This window comes from Arachis stenosperma, chromosome 2 (assembly GCF_014773155.1).
Source record: "Arachis stenosperma cultivar V10309 chromosome 2, arast.V10309.gnm1.PFL2, whole genome shotgun sequence".
Lineage (NCBI taxonomy): Eukaryota > Viridiplantae > Streptophyta > Magnoliopsida > Fabales > Fabaceae > Arachis > Arachis stenosperma.
In genome coordinates, this window is record NC_080378.1 from 90,633,830 (window position 1) to 90,647,400 (window position 13,571).

General features: G+C 39.2%; 1 non-coding gene across 1 annotated transcript; it reads left to right on the forward strand.

Annotated features, from left to right (window-relative positions):
• Positions 1-12,831: 12,831 nt before the first annotated feature.
• Positions 12,832-12,939, forward strand: LOC130964771 (small nucleolar RNA R71). Its single transcript, XR_009080845.1, has one exon. It is a non-coding gene; the product is annotated as a small nucleolar RNA R71 (small nucleolar RNA).
• Positions 12,940-13,571: the final 632 nt, after the last annotated feature.

Consider the following 13,571-nt stretch of genomic DNA (forward strand, 5'->3'; position numbering starts at 1 on the left):
TGACATTGAACGCTAGTAAGGAAGTCCTTACTAGGCATTCAACGCCCAAAGAAGCAAAAAAGCTGGCGTTGAACGCCAATAATGGGACAGTTGGGCGTTCAACGCCCACTAAGGATCCCCCTTTTGAAGAACTGAAGGCAACTAAGGCTCATGAGGAGATTATAGAAGTTCCATTGAATGCCTTGTTGTAAATTATAGACTATGAAGACCACTCCTCCTCTGATGAGGAAGAGGAAACTAGGGAAGAGCAAGTTGCTCGTTACCTAGGAGTCCTTATGAAGCTAAATTGCCAAGTTATTTGAAATAGAGACATTGGAGGAATAACCTCCAGTGCTCACCAAGGAACTCAATGCCTTGGTTCAGAAGAAACTACCTCAGAAGCTGCCAGATCCCAGATGCTTCCTAATTCCTTGTACCATATGCACAATTACCTTTGAGAAGGCTCTATGTGACCTAGGATCAAGCATAAACCTCATGCCTCTCTCTGTAATGGAGAGATTGGAAATCTTTGAGATGCAAGCTGCAAGAATCTCACTAGAGATGGCAGACAAGTCAATGAAAAAGGCATATGGTTTGGTAGAGGATGTCTTAGTAAAGGTTGAGAGCCTTTACATCCCTATAGATTTTATAATCTTGGATACTGGAAAGGACGAGGATGAATCTATCATCCTTGGAAGACCTTTCCTAGCCACTCCCAATGCCATCATTGATGTAGCAAAATGAGAGCTAGTCCTGCAATTGCATGAGGACTATATCTTAATGAAGATACCTAGTCCTAACTCTCCCTCCCACAAAAGAGAGACAGTTGTACAACACTTAGTGTTCCAACCCACTCTCTCAGTGCAAAGCTATACAAAGCCCCCAAACACCAATTCTAAGTTTGGTGTTGGGTGGCTGATGAGCGGATAATTTATACGCTTTTTGGCATTGTTTTTAGGTAGTTTTTAGTATGATCTAGTTACTTTTAGGGATGTTTTCATTAGTTTTTATGTTAAATTCACATTTCTGGACTTTACTAGGAGTTTGTGTATTTTTCTGTGATTTCAGGTAATTTCTGGCTGAAATTGAGGGACTTGAGCAAAACTCTGAAAGGGGCTGACAAAAGGACTGCTGATGCTGTTGGAATCTGACCTCCCTGCACTCAAAATGGATTTTCTGGAGCTACAGAACTCCAATGGCGCGCTCTCAACGGCTTTGAAAATTAGACATCCAGAGCTTTCCAGCAATATATAATAGTCCATACTTTATTCGGAAATTGACGATGTAACTTGGCGTTGAACGCCAAGTACATGCTGCTGTCTGGAGTTAAACGCCAGAAACACATCATGATCCGGAGTTGAATGCCCAAAACACGTTATAACTTGGAGTTCAACTCCAAGAAAAGCCTCAGCTCGTGGATAGACCAAGCTCAGCCCAAACATACACCAAGTGGGCCCCGGAAGTGGATTTATGCATCAATTACTTACTTCTGTAAACCCTAGTAGCTAGTTTATTATAAATAGAACTCTTTACTATCATTATCATCTTGGTTTTGATCCCTGGATTGTATTTTGATCCAGTGACCACGTTTTGGGGGCTGGCCATTCGGCCATGCCTGAACCCCTCTCACTTATGTATTTTCAACGGTGGAGTTTCTACACACCATAGATTAAGGGTGTGGAGCTCTGCTGTACCTCAAGTTTCAATGCAATTACTATTATTTTCTATCCAAATCAATTTTATTCTTAATCCAAGATATACGTTGCACTTCACCTTGATGAATGTCATGATCCGTGACACTCATCATCATTCTCACATATGAACGCGCGTGACTGACAACCACTTCCGTTCTACCTTAGGCCGGGCGCATATCTCTTAGATTCCCCAACAGAATCTTTGTGGTATAAGCTAGAATTGATGGCAGCATTCTTGAGAATCTGGAAAGTCTAAACCTTGTCTATGGTATTCCGAGTAGGATTCTGGGATTGAATGACTGTGACGAGCTTCAAACTCCTGAAGGCTGGGCGTGATGACAAACGTAAAAGAATCAAGGGATTCTATTCCAACCTGATTGAGAACCGATAGATGATTAGCCGTGCCGTGACAAGCATTTGGACCTTTTTCACTGAGAGGATGGGATGTAGCCATTGACAACGGTGATGCCCTACAAACAGCTTGCCATGGAATGGAGTAAGAAGAATTGGATGAAAGCAGCAGGAAAGCAGAGATTCAAGAGGAGCACAGCATCTTCATACGCCTATCTGAAATTCCCACCATTGAATTACATAAGTATTTCTATCCTATTTTATTTATCTTTTAATTATCTAATCTCCCATAACCACATGGATAAGCCTGACTGAGATTTATAAGATGACCATAGCTTGCTTTATACCAACAATCTCCGTGGGATCGACCCTTACTCACGTAAGGTATTACTTGGACGACCCAGTGCACTTGCTGGTTAGTTGTGCGAAGTTGTGAACCATGGCATTGACACCAAGTTTTTGGAGCCATTACCTGGGATTGTTGAAGTGAAAAGAATGAATCACAATTTTGTCCACCAAGTTTTTGGCGCCGTTGCCGGGGATTGTTCGAGTATGGACAACTGACGGTTCATCTTGTTGCTCAGATTAGGTAATTTTTATTTTATTAAAAAAAAATTTCAAAAATATTTTCAAAATCTTCTCCCTATTTTCGAAAATTATTCAAAAAATTTTTTAATATGCATTCTAGAGTTTCATGAAGCATGTTGAAGCCTGGCTGGCTGTAAAGCTATGTCTAAATTCTTTTGAACTGAGGCTTCAAAACCATCTTCATAGAGGCAAGCTAATTTGATTATTAGCTGTATGCTAAAGCTTGGCTGGCCATTGGCCATGTCTAGTGTTTTGGACCGGGGCTTTCACAAAAGCTTGGCTGGCTATTAAGCCATGTCTAATTCCTGGACTGGAGCTTTAAACTAACATTGCGAAGATTCCTGGAATTCATATTAAAAATTTTGAATTTCTTATTTTATTTTTCCTATATATTTTATGAAAAAAATCAAATAAAATACAAAAAAAAATTAGAAAATCATAAAAATCAAAAATATTTTGTGTTTCTTGTTTGAGTCTTGTGTCAAGTCATAAGTTTGGTGTCAATTGCATGTTCATCTTTTTCTTGCATAAAATTTTTGAAAAATTCATGCATTCATAGCATTCATCATGATCTTCAAGTTGTTCTTGATGAACTTTCTTGTTTGATCTTCATATTTTCTTGTTTTGTGTTGTATGGTGTTTTTCATATGCATTCTTGCATTCATAGAGTCTAAACATGAAAAATTTCTAAGTTTGGTGTCTTGTATGTGTTCTTTACATTGAAAATTTTTCAAAAATATGTTCTTGATGTTCATCATGATCTTCAAAGTGTTCTTGGTGTTCATCTTGACATTCATAGTGTTCTTGCATGCAACATGTGTTTTGATCCAAAATTTTCATGCATTGAGTATTTTTAGTGTTTTTCTCTCTCATCATAAAAAAAAATTCAAAAATAAAAAATATCTTATCTTTTTAAATCTTTTTCAAAAATCATATCTTTTTTATTTTTTTATCATTTTTGAAAATTGCAAAAATCTTTTTCAAAATATTTTCAAAATTTTTTTCTTATCTTTACATCATATTTTCGAAAATTGCATCAAAAATTAATGTTTTGATTCAAAAATTTCAAGTTTGTTACTTTCTTGTTAAGAAAGATTCAAATTTTAAGTTCTAGAATCATATCTTGTGATTTCTTGTGAGTCAAGTCATTAATTGTGATTTTAAAATTCAAATCTTTTTCAACACTAATTTCAATCTTATCTTTTCAAAACCATATCTTTTTAAATCATATCTTTTATATCATATTTTTTTTAAAATTTTATCTTTTTCAAAAAAAATTTTAAAATATCTTTTCTAACTTCTTATCTTCTTATCTTTTCAAAATTGATTTTAATATCTTTTTTCAACTAACTAATTAACTTTTTGTTTGTTTCTTATCTTTTTCAAAACCACCTAACTACTTTTCCCTCTCTAATTTTCGAAAATACCTCCCTCTTTTTCAAAAATTCTTTTTAATTAATTAATTGTTTCAAATTTTAGTTTTAATTTTCGAAAATTACTAACCCATTTTTCAAAATTATTTTCGAATTTCTCTCCCCCTCATCTCTTTCTATTTATTTTATTTATTTACTAACACTTCTCTTCATCTCTCTTCATCTCCAATCACTACCTCTATCCTCACCATTGTGATTGGATTCTCCACTTTTATTCCTTTCTTCTTCTACTAACAATAAGGAACCTCTTTACTGTGACATAGAGGATTCCTCTTTCTTTTCTTGTTCTCTTCTTCCCTATATGAGCAGGAGCAAGGACAAGAACATTCTTATTAAAGCAGAAAAAGCCATAGCCCAGTAGAAGAGCATTTGACTGCACATCAAGAAAGCATGAAAAATTCCCTCTTCAAGAAATCCCTGAGATACCTCAGGAGATACATGTTCCTCCACATAATTATTGGAAGCAACTAAGGATAGGAACACCAAAATCACTAGGGATCATGCAACAGAAGCAAGGAAGAGACATAAAGAAGCTCAAAAAGCACCATTGGATCTTCAAAGAAGGCGCCACCCTCACTCAGGTGGACTCATTCCTTGTTCTTATTTTCTCTGCTTTTTCGGTTTTTATCCTTCATGTTTATCTATATTTTATGTCTCTACTTCATGATCATTAGTATGTAGTAACTATGCCTTAAAGATTATGAATAATTCCATGAATCCTTCACCTCTCTTAAAAGAAAAATGTTTTAATTCAAAAGAACAAGAAGTACATAAATTTCGAATTTATCCTTGAATTTAGTTTAATTATATTGATGTGGTGACAATACTTCTTGCTTTCTGAATGAATGCTTAAACAGTGCATATTTTTTATCTTGTTGTTTATGAATGTTAAAATTGTTGGCTCTTGAAAGAATGATGAACAAAGAGAAATGTTATTGATGATCTGAAAAATCATAAATTTGATTCTTGAAGCAAGAAAAAGCAGTGAATGGCGAAAAAAATTAAAAAATTAATTGACGAAAAAAAAATATTTTGAAAAAAAAAGAGAAAAAGTAAGCAGAAAAAGCCAATAGCCCTTAAAACCAAAAGGCAAGGGTAAAAAGGATCCAAAGCAAAAGAGTGTGCTTAAGAGCTCTGGACACCACTAACTGGGGACTCTAGCAAAGCTGAGTCACAATCTGAAAAGGTTCACCCAGTTATGTGTCTGTGGCATTTATGTATCCGGTGGTAATACTGGAAAACAAAGTGCTTAGGGCCACGGCCAAGACTAAAAAAGTAGCTGTGTTCAAGAATCAATATACTTAACTAGGAGAATCAATAACACTATATGAAATTCTAAGTTCCTAGAGAAGCCAATCATTCTAAACTTCAAAGGAAAAAGTGAGATGCCAAAACTGTTCAGAAGCAAAAAGCTACAAGTCCCGCTCATCTGATTAGAACTAATATTCATTGATATTCTAAATTTATAGTATATTCTCTTCTTTTTATCCCATTTTATTTTCAGTTGCTTGGGGACAAGCAACAATTTAAGTTTGGTGTTGTGATGAGCGGATAATTTATACGCTTTTTGGCATTGTTTTTAGGTAGTTTTTAGTATGATCTAGTTACTTTTAGGGATGTTTTCATTAGTTTTTATGTTAAATTCACATTTCTGGACTTTACTAGGAGTTTGTGTGTTTTTCTGTGATTTCAGGTAATTTCTGGCTGAAATTGAGGGACTTGAGCAAAACTCTGAAAAGGGCTGACAAAAGGACTACTGATGCTGTTGGAATCTGACCTCCCTGCACTCAAAATAGATTTTCTGGAGCTACAGAACTCCAAATGGCGCGCTCTTAACGGCGTTGGAAATTAGACATCCAGAGCTTTCCAGCAATATATAATAGTCCATACTTTATTTGGAAATTGATGACGTAACTTGGCGTTGAACGCCAAGTACATGCTGCTGTCTGGAGTTAAACGCCAGAAACACGTCATGATCCGGAGTTGAATGCCCAAAACACGTTATAACTTGGAGTTCAACTCCAAGAAAAGCCTCAGCTCGTGGATAGACCAAGCTCAGCCTAAACATACACCAAGTGGGCCCCGGAAGTGGATTTATGCATCAATTACTTACTTCTGTAAACCCTAGTAGCTAGTTTATTATAAATAGAACTCTTTACTATCATATTATCATCTTGGTTTTGATCCCTGGATTGTATTTTGATCCAGTGACCACGTTTTGGGGGCTGGCCATTCGGCCATGCCTGAACCTCTCTCACTTATGTATTTTCAACGGTGGAGTTTCTACACACCATAGATTAAGGGTGTGGAGCTCTGCTGTACCTCAAGTTTCAATGCAATTACTATTATTTTCTATCCAAATCAATTTTATTCTTAATCCAAGATATACGTTGCACTTCACCTTGATGAATGTCATGATCCGTGACACTCATCATCATTCTCACCTATGAACGCGCGTGACTGACAACCACTTCCGTTCTACCTTAGGCCGGGCGCATATCTCTTAGATTCCCCAACAGAATCTTCGTGGTATAAGCTAGAATTGATGGCAGCATTCTTGAGAATCCGGAAAGTCTAAACCTTGTCTATGGTATTCCGAGTAGGATTCTGGGATTGAATGAATGTGACGAGCTTCAAACTCCTGAAGGCTGGGCGTGATGACAAACGCAAAAGAATCAAGGGATTCTATTCCAACCTGATTGAGAACCGACAGATGATTAGCCGTGCCGTGACAGAGCATTTGGACCTTTTTCACTGAGAAGATGGGATGTAGCCATTGACAACGGTGATGCCCTACAAACAGCTTGCCATGGAAAGGAGTAAGAAGAATTGGATGAAAGCAGCAGGAAAGCAGAGATTCAAGAGGAGCACAGCATCTTCATACGCCTATCTGAAATTCCCACCATTGAATTACATAAGTATTTCTATCCTATTTTATTTATCTTTTAATTATCTAATCTCCCATAACCACATGGATAAGCCTGACTGAGATTTACAAGATGACCATAGCTTGCTTCATACCAACAATCTCCGTGGGATCGACCCTTACTCACGTAAGGTATTACTTGGACGACCCAGTGCACTTGCTGGTTAGTTGTGCGAAGTTGTGAACCATGGCATTGACACCAAGTTTTTGGAGCCATTACCTGGGATTGTTGAAGTAAAAAGAATGAATCACAATTTCGTCCACCAGTGGCCATCATCAAGCACTGAGAATAAAGGTACTAAGAAAAAGGTACCTAAAGGCTGGAGGGACAAAAAGATCCCCACTGAAGGCCTCTCACCTAGAAGGAGAGTTGTCTTCACTGACAATCCAGTCATTCCACACACTGTGAATAAGATCCTGTCTCTAGAGCATGTAGAGCTCATCCATGAGAGCACAGGCAAGAAGTTCACTGTAAAGGATGAAATTTTGAGCCCTTATCTATCTTCGTAAAGGAGCTAACCGTTAAACTAGTGATGTTAAAGAAGCGCTTGTTAGGAGGCAACTGGTGCGCGAAATGGTGATCACTACAACTTCGCACAACTAACCAGCAAGTGCACTGGGTCGTCCAAGTAATACCTTACGTGAGTAAGGGTCGATCCCACGGAGATTGTTGGTATGAAGCAAGCTATGGTCATCTTGTACATCTCAGTCAGGCAGACTCAAATGTATATGATGATGAACGAAAATAATATAAAGATAAAGATAGTGATACTTATGTATATCATTGGTGTAAGAGCTTCAGACAAGCGTATGAAGATGCCTTCCCTTCCGTCTCTCTGCTTTCCTGCTGCCTTCTTCCAATCCTTCTTACTCCTTTCCATGGCAAGCTCGTATAGGGTTTCACTGTTGTCAGCAGCTACCTCCCATCCACGCAGTGAAAGCTAATGCACGCACTCTTGTCACAGTGCTGCCAATCACCGGTTTGGTTCCCTCCCCTACCGGAATAGAATCACTCTTTTGCGTCTGTCACTAATGCCCAGTAGGTTACAGGTTTGAAGCACGTCACAGTCATTCAATCATTGAATCCTACTCAGAATACCACAGACAAGGTTAGACCTTCCGGATTCTCTTGAATGCCGCCATCAGTTCTTGCCTATACCACGAAGACTCTGATCTCACGGAATGGTTGGCTCGTTTGTCAGGCGAGCACTCGGTTGTCAGGCGATCAACCATGCATCATGCAATCAGAAATCCAAGAGATATTCACTAAGCCTCGGATGCTTGTAGAACAAGAATGGTTGTCAGTCACCTTGTTCATAGGTGAGAATGATGATGAGTGTCAATCATCACCTTCATCAGATTGAAGAACAAGTGATATCTTGGAACAAGAACAAGCGGAATTGAATGGAAGAACAATAGTAATTGCATTAATACTCGAGGTACAGCAGAGCTCCACACCTTAATCTATGGTGTGTAGAAACTCCACCGTTAAAAATATATAAGAACAAAAGTGATCATTGGTTTCGGCCCCAGAGAGGGAACCAGAAGAACCAAGATGAAAATACAATAGTAAAAGGTCCTACTTATAGAGAACTAGTAGTCTAGGGTGTACAGAGATAAGTAAATGACATAAAAATCCACTTCCGGGCCCACTTGGTGTGTGCTTGGGCTGAGCAATGAAGCATTTTCGTGTAGAGACTTCTCTTGGAGTTAAACGCCAGCTTTTATGCCAGTTTGGGCGTTTAACTCCTAATTAGGTGCCAGTTCCGGCGTTTAACGCTGGAATTTCTGTAGGTGACTTTGAACGCCGGTTTGGGCCATCAAATCTTGGGCAAAGTATGGACTATTATATATTTCTGGAAAGCCCAGGATGTCTATTTTCCAACGCCGTTGAGAGCGCGCCAATTGGGCTTCTGTAGCTCCAGAAAATCCACTTTGAGTGCAGGGAGGTCAGAATCCAACAGCATCTGCAGTCCTTTTGAGTCTCTGGATCAGATTTTTGCTCAGGTCCCTCAATTTCAGCCAGAAAATACCTGAAATCACAGAAAAACACATAAACTCATAGTAAAGTCCAGAAAAGTGAATTTTAACTAAAAACTAATAAAAATATAATAAAAACTAACTAAAAGATACTAAAAACATACTAAAAACAATGCCAAAAAGCGTACAAATTATCCGCTCATCACAACACCAAACTTAAATTGTTGCTTGTCCCCAAGCAACTGAAAAACAAATAAGATAAAAAGAAGAGAATATACTATAGACTCCAAACTATCAATGAAACTTAGCTCCAAATTAGATGAGCGGGACTAGTAGCTTTTTGCCTCCAAACAGTTTTGGCATCTCACTTTATTCTTTGAAATTCAGAATGATTGGCTTCTTTAGGAACTCAGAATCCAGATAGTGTTATTGATTCTCCTAGTTAAGTATGATGATTCTTGAACATAGCTACTTATTGAGTCTTGGCCGTGGCCCAAAGCACTCTGTCTTCCAGTATTACCACCGGATACATACATGCCACAGACACATAATTGGGTGAACCTTTTCAGATTGTGACTCAGCTTTGCTAAAGTCCCCAATTAGAGGTGTCCAGGGTTCTTAAGCACACTCTTTTTGCCTTGGATCACAGCTTTATTTCTTTCTTTTTTTTTCTTTTTCTCCCCTTTTTTTTTCGTTTTTCTCCTTCTTTTTTTTTTGTTTTTTTTGTATTCACTGCTTTTTCTTGCTTCAAGAATCATTTTTATGATTTTTCAGATCTTCAGTAACATGTCTCCTTTTTCATCATTCTTTCAAGAGCCAACAACTTTAACATTCATGAACAACAAATTCAAAAGACATATGCACTCTTCAAGCATACATTCAGAGAACAAAAGTGTTGCCACCACATCAAACTAATTAAGCTAGTTTTAAAGATGAATTTGAAATCCTGTACTTCTTGTTCTTTTGTAATAAAAACAGTTTTCATTTAAGAAAGGTGATGGATTCATATTCATAGCTTTAAGGCATAGACACTAAGACACTAATGATCATAAGACACAAACATAGATAAACATAAGCATGAAAATTTCGAAAAACAGAAGAATAAAGAACAAGGAAATCAAGGAACGGGTCCACCTTAGTGATGGCGGCTCTTCCTTTCTCTTGAAGGTCCTATGGAGTGCTTGAGCTCCTTAATGTCTCTTCCTTGTCTTTGTTGCTCCTCTCTCATGATTCTTTGAGGAGGAGGATGGAATGTTCTTGGTGCTCCACCCTTAGTTGTCCCATGTTGGAACTCAATTCTCCTAGGGAGGTGTTCAGTTGCTCCCAATAGTCTTGTGGAGGAAAGTGCATCCCTTGAGGTATCTCAGGGATTTCTTGATGAGAGGGGTCTCTTGTTTGCTCCATCTTCTTCTTAGTGATGGGCTTGAGGTCATGCCTTCTCAGTTGAACCGGCTTTGGATGCCATAAATGGTTATGGAAAAACAAAAAGCAATGCTTTTACCACACCAAACTTAAAAGGTTTGCTCGTCCTCGAGCAAAAGAAGAAAGAAGAGAGTAGAAGAATAAGAAATGGGGGAGAGGGAGATGGCTTTGTGTTCGGCCAAAGAGGGGGAGAAGTGGTGTTTAGGTGGTGTGAAAATGAAGGAGTGAAGAAGGGTTTATGGGGAAGAGGTATTGAGGTGTTTGGTGAATGGGTGAAGAAGAAGAGAGAGTGTGGTGGGTTGGTGGGGATCCTGTGGGGTCCACAGATCCTTAGGTGTCAAGGAAAAGTCATCCCTGCACCAAATGGTACTCAAAATCACGTTTTGAGCCATTTCTGGCGTTAAACGCCGGGTTGGTGCCCATTCCTGGCGTTTAACGCCAGGTTCTTGCCCCTTCCTGGCGTTTAACGCCAGTCTGGTGCCCCTTTCTGGCGTTAAACGCCCAGAATGGTGCCAGACTGGGCGTTAAACGCCCAACTGCTACCCTCACTGGCGTTTAAACGCCAGTGAGTTCTTCCTCCAGGGTGTGCTGTTTTTCTTCCTGTTTTTCATTCTGTTTTTGCTTTTTCAATGGATTTTGTGACTTCTTATGATCATCAACCTACAAAAAAGATAAAATAACAAAAGGAAATAGTTAATTATAAAACATTGGGTTGCCTCCCAAAGAGCGCTTCTTTAATGTCATTAGCTTGACAGAGGACTCTCATGGAGCCTCACAAATGATCAGAGCAATGTTGAAACCTCCCAACACCAAACTTAGAGTTTGAATGTGGGGGTTCAACACCAAACTTAGAGTTTGGTTGTGGCCTCCCAACACCAAACTTAGAGTTTGACTGTGGGGGCTCTGTTTGTCTCTGAATTGAGAGAAGCTCTTCATGCTTCCTCTCCATGGTGATAGAGGGGTATCCTTGAGCCTTAAACACCAAGGATTTTTCATTCACTTGAATGATCAGTTCACCTCCATCAACATCAATCACAGCCTTTGCTGTGGCTAGGAAGGGTCTGCCAAGGATGATGGATTCATCCATGCACTTCCCAGTCTCTAGGACTATGAAATCAGTAGGGATGTAATGGTCTTCAACTTTTACCAAAACATTCTCTACAAGTCCATGAGCTTGTTTTCTTGAGTTGTCTGCCATCTCTAGTGAGATTCTTGCAGCTTGTACCTCAAAGAACCCCAGCTTCTCCATTACAGAGAGAGGCATGAGGTTTACACTTGACCCTAAGTCACACAGAGCCTTCTTGAAGGTCATGGTGCCTATGGTACAAGGTATGGAAAACTTCCCAGGATCTTGTCTCTTATGAGGTAATTTCTGCCTAGACAAGTCATCCAGTTCTTTGGTGAGCAAAGGAGGTTCATCCTCCCAAGTCTCATTTCCAAATAACTTGTCATTTAGCTTCATGATTGCTCCAAGGTATTTAGCAACTTGCTCTTCAGTGACATACTCATCCTCTTCAGAGGAAGAATACTCATCAGAGCTCATGAAAGGCAGAAGTAAGTCCAATGGAATCTCTATGGTCTCATTTTGAGCCTCAGATTCCCATGGTTCCTCATTGGGGAACTCATTGGAGGCTAGTGCACGCCCACTGAGGTCTTCCTCAGTGGCGTTCACTTCCTCCCCTTCCTCTCCAAATTCGGCCATATTGATGGCTTTGCACTCTCCTTTTGGATTTTCTTCTGTGTTGCTTGGGAGAGTACTTGGAGGGAGTTCAGTAACTTTCTTGCTCAGCTGTCCCACTTGTCCTTCCAAATTTCTAATGGAGGACCTTGTTTCATTCATGAAACTTTGAGTGGTTTTAATTAGATCAGAGACCATGGTTGCTAAGTCAGAGGGGTTCTGCTTAGGATTCTCTGTCTGTTGCTGAGAAGATGATGGAAAAGGTTTGCTATTGTTAAACCTGTTTCTTCCACCATTATTATTGAAACCTTGTTGAGGTCTCTCTTGATTCTTCCATGAGAGATTTGGGTGATTTCTCCATGAAGAATTATAGGTGTTACCATAGGGTTCTCCTAGGTAGTTCACCTCTTCCATTGAAGGGTTCTCAGGATCATAAGCTTCTTCTTCAGATGAAGCATCCTTAGTACGGCTTGGTGCATTTTGCATTCCAGACAGACTTTGAGAAATCAAATTGACTTGTTGAGTCAATATCTTGTTCTGAGCCAATATGGCATTCAGAGCATCAATCTCAAGAACTCCTTTCTTCTGACTTGTCCCATTGTTCACAGGATTCCTTTCAGAAGTGTACATGAATTGGTTATTTGCAACCGTTTCAATGAGCTCTTGAGCTTCTGTAGGCGTCTTCTTCAGATGAAGAGATCCTCCAGCAGAGCTATCCAAAGACATCTTGGACAGTTCAGAGAGACCATCATAGAAAATACCTATGATGCTCCATTCAGAAAGCATGTCAGAAGGACATTTTCTGATTAATTGTTTGTATCTTTCCCAAGCTTCATAGAGGGATTCTCCATCCTTCTGTCTGAAGGTTTGGACTTCCACTCTAAGCTTACTCCATCTTTGGGGTGGAAAGAACTTTGCCAAGAAGGCATTGACTAGCTTTTCCCAAGAGTCCAGGCTTTCTTTAGGTTGAGAGTCCAACCATATTCTAGCTCTGTCTCTTACAGCAAAAGAGAATAGCATCAGTCTATAGACCTCAGGGTCAACCCCATTAGTCTTGACTGTGTCACAGATTTGCAAGAATTCAGCTAAGAACTGATGAGGATCTTCCATTGGAAGTCCATGGAACTTGCAATTCTGTTGCATTAGAGAAACTAATTGAGGCTTAAGCTCAAAGTTGTTTGCTCCAATGGCAGGGATAGAGATGCTTCTCCCATAAAAATCAGGAGTAGGTGCAGTAAAGTCACCCAGCACCTTCCTTGCATTGTTTGCATTATTGTTGTTTTCGGCTGCCATGTCTTCTTCTTCTTTGAAGAATTCGGTCAGGTCCTCTAAAGAAAGTTGTGCTTTGGCTTCTCTTAGCTTTCTCTTCAAGGTCCTTTCGGGTTCAGGGTCAGCTTCAACAAGAATGCCTTTGTCTTTGTTCCTGCTCATATGAAGGAGAAGAGAACAAGAAAATATGGAATCCTCTATGTCACAGTATAGAGATTCCTTGAGGTGTCAGAGGAAAAGAAAAGTAGAAG